Here is a 4,177-nt window from a genome sequence, read left to right as displayed (position 1 = left end):
AGAGAGAGAGAGAGAGAGAGAGAGAGAGAGAGAGAGAGAGAGAGTAGCGGAGAATAGCGAGAAACGAAAGGAAAGCCACGATCCATTGTATTCATGGGTTCACGCTATAACCAACTTTATCCGGACACGAGATTTCTCGCGGAAAATACACCTCCCACTGATTCTGCAGCGTGCCGGGAATACATTGAACCAGAGCTCAATTGACGTTTGACCAACCCGTAGGCGATGCGAAAATATACCGTAAATACGGCTCGACCCTTACCCTTTCGATTCCAACCCTCTGCTTCCGCTATTTTATTTCTTTCGCTTTTTTTTTCCCTCCCGTGGACATCGAGTTTCCTACGTGCTTCGAAAGAACGTTACCGCATTGCGTGATCCGACCGCCTGTGATCCCCGTTAAGGGAAACGCCGGCTAAGCTCTTGATAATTATCGACCATGTTCAACACGTTTATTTATTTTTCGTTCTAAAAAAATTCTTCATATATTACCACAAGAAAATTTTTATTTTACTCAGAGTAATTTCATTCGTGGTATAATATTATCGCATTTAGTTGGTGGAATCGGCATCGGTAATTTTTCCAAACTATATACACAACGAGGTTCGCGCATTTAAACGGATTAAACGCACGTTCGACGAGTCACGCAGGTGAGCACCAATTGCGTTCATTATTAACGTAATCAGGTGCACCTGAGGCGCGCATGAACACGTTGTAATGCGACCAGTTTACACTACATTGGCGAAAGATATCGATATCGTTGGCAACGCGAGCGCCAACACGATTCTCTCCATTCCCGGATTACTCTCCGTTTCGAATGAAACGATGAATGAATCCGCAAACTGGTCTACAAACTATAATATAAAGCCACGATCGTATCGAGTCGAGAAAAAGATCGAATTTCATGAAACAGCGAATAATTTTCTGGACAACTTTTAAAAAATAATGGGATCGAGTGAAAAGATTTCTTGTTTCACCGGGACAAAGAATCGTGCTTAACTTTTGGCTCGAAAATTTAGAGATCCGATACTTCCTACTTTCGCCTCTTATTTCTTCGTCTTTTCGACGGAGAGGAAAAGAGATGGAATGAGATGGAAAGAGAGGAAGCAAAAGTTCTAAGCTACGAGGCTACATTTACATTTGCCGACACTTAAGTCCGAGCCGTGCACCGATGTTATGCAAATCTTAATTCGCTTCACTGGAAAACTCGTAAAATTACCGAGTTTCTTCGCACTAAAGTACTCGAATAACTTGCACACCTTTGATCCTACGTGTACTCAGTGTACGTATACTACTTCTCCGAAAAATAATTCGATATCAAATTATCGTTAGGAGATCAAATTTTCAAAACGATATTGCATTAATAAAAAAAATTAAGGAACGAAAAAGACAAAACGAAATAATAAATATGAGTGAAACTGACAGAATGAAAGTGACATCTTGTAGATTTTTATATCACGTTTATTCTGAAATATCAACCTCGAATAAATCAGACTTGCATAACAGAGAAATAGAAGCGACATCTTATGGGATTTGTCACATGTTCTGAAATACCGACTTCAAGACTAGAATGCTTTTTACGCCATCTACCATGTTATAATCTAAGTAATACACAAAATTAAATCATTCAAAAGAAAAAATAAAAATCTATACTTTTAGTTTGTAATTTTAAAAATTGAAACGAGAACATCTTTTAATAAATTTTCTAGTTAAGGAAAAATAATCGCGCTTCAATTATCTCATTATTTCTCTATTATTTCTTATATTATATTAAATATATAATTATATCACTGATATTATACAATGATATAATTATATATTGTATATTAAATAATAATTTCTCGAAATTCGAAAAATCGATAAGTAATATCAGAGCATTTTCTATTCGTCTCAAATTTATCTTCCATTTTTCAAATTTTATCTCCTGAAATGGCTGAAGATTATCACGCAAAAACATGCCTACTGAATCAGAGATTGTAACAATCCGACTAGTTTTATTTATTTATAATTGACATACTTATATAAAAGTATTATCTATTCTTATTTAGTCCTATATTTAAAAAATAATGAAATAAACACATCACATAATCATTTTGTGATTCTCACACAATACACAAGTCAAAAAAAGTCTACACTAGAAAAAGTGTTCTTTGACGCTCGAGCTTTACACAGTAGCCGCATATTCTAACCTTACATTTTCCTGATTTCGACTGAAGATGACTATTGCATGAATCGCGAAAAATAAAAATTTGTACCTTAACTTCAATTATCAACATTCATGATCAAAAGAAAAAAATATTTTATCTTTTAAATCAAATCTTACCACTTTTTCCGATTAGTCATTATGTCGAAATTCTTATAGTATTCATATTAAAATTCTTTTTTTCTTGTAAATTCTAACAGTTAATTATGAATCTGTAAAAAGATAATCAAAATTTTAAAATAAATATATAAATTATAATAATATTGAAAATCATTTATAACAATTAAAACAAGACAATAACAAAGCTCAAATTTTATTTTGAAAGCTAATATATATTTCATCAATAAACAATGAAATAGATTATAAAATAAAAAAAATTGAATAAATTATTTCTCGAAAAATTATCAATTATAATAATATTCAATAATATTCAATAAATACTAATTAAATAATATATGAAAAAGATAATTAAGATGTAATTAAACAATAATAAAAAATGAAAAGATAATTACTGAAATAATTATGTAATAGATTAGTCATACCCTTCAAATAAAACATCTATACGCCATTCAATAGAAGAATAATAATTTTCATCACGATATCCATTATTGAATTGGATTAGAAAGAAAATATCCCGAAGTTTGGCAAAAAGTCAAAACATATCAAGTCGAAACATAACACGAACGCGAACCATCAATTTTAATAAAAAGATTCTATCATAAGAAATATTTTTTGCTTTGATCATAATATCAAAACAAATAATACGTTGATAAAAAACAAATAATAATTTTCTAGGAAGATTGAATTATAAGAAACGTTTTCAATCTTAAAAGCGTGTTTTCAAGCGTAAAAAAATAGAAAGAATAGAAATAGAGAAAAGAAATATGCGTAACATAAATATACGTATGAAATAAAATTGATTTGAATTTGATCTATTTTTATCTTTGTATGAATAAAAAAAAACAAAAAAAAACTTATAATAATTATTATACGTTTTTTGAAAATAATTTTTCTAAAATAAATTAAATTTTACCATATTTCTATACATGTATATAACCTATTACATTTTCAAAATCATGTTAAGTATTAATTAAATAAAAATGAAAACTATAAAACAATAATATAAAATTAAAATAAAACAATAACTTCAATAATAAATTCAAATCTGACTTTAAACATTTATAACAAACCATCGGTAACTGTACTGTCAAATGCATGAGCAATGAATAATAATAAAAAAATAAAAAAAAATTCAATTTTGATATAATAATATTTGATAAATGATTAAACACACATATTAATTAAACAAAAGCATTAATAATCTATTATTCTCATAAATTATATCACAATATCAAATTCTATTATATATTTCAATTATATATTTGTATCGGTGTAACACATACTCTTTCCACGATTCTTGACAATAGACTGATTTCATGTATATTGATTCGTCTAACGCTGGGCCTTAGCAGTTTTCTGATTGATTGCAATGATATGATTTCTTGATTTATTTCATCATGCTAAAACTGAAATATAATATAATATATTTTAATTGTAAATTTTTACAAAATTTTATTATATTTGAAATTTTATAAAAATATGCTGATTATGAAAATATAAAAAGCATAATAAAAGAAAAAAGTCAACATAATATATAAATTAAAAAATACTGAAATATAATTAAAGAATTTAAAATAAATATTAAATTAAAAAAAAATTGAAAAATAATTAAAAAGATATATATAAAAATAATTATATGAAATAAAATACAATAAATCTTTAAATAAATCTTTTACATTAGTCACAATTTGTTGATCTCACATATAAATTATTTTATAAAAAAAATCATCATTTACAATAAAAAATTAAGAATTAAATGGTTGTTTCATAGCGAATATCAATAAATTATATTTGTAATCCAATCTAGATGATTAAAATATTTAAGAAAAAAAAATTACAAAATCTAGATTAAATTAG

This window comes from Apis dorsata, unplaced genomic scaffold (assembly GCF_000469605.1).
Source record: "Apis dorsata unplaced genomic scaffold, Apis dorsata 1.3 scaffold_524, whole genome shotgun sequence".
Classification (NCBI taxonomy): domain Eukaryota; kingdom Metazoa; phylum Arthropoda; class Insecta; order Hymenoptera; family Apidae; genus Apis; species Apis dorsata.
Note: the sequence above shows the minus strand (reverse complement) of the source record.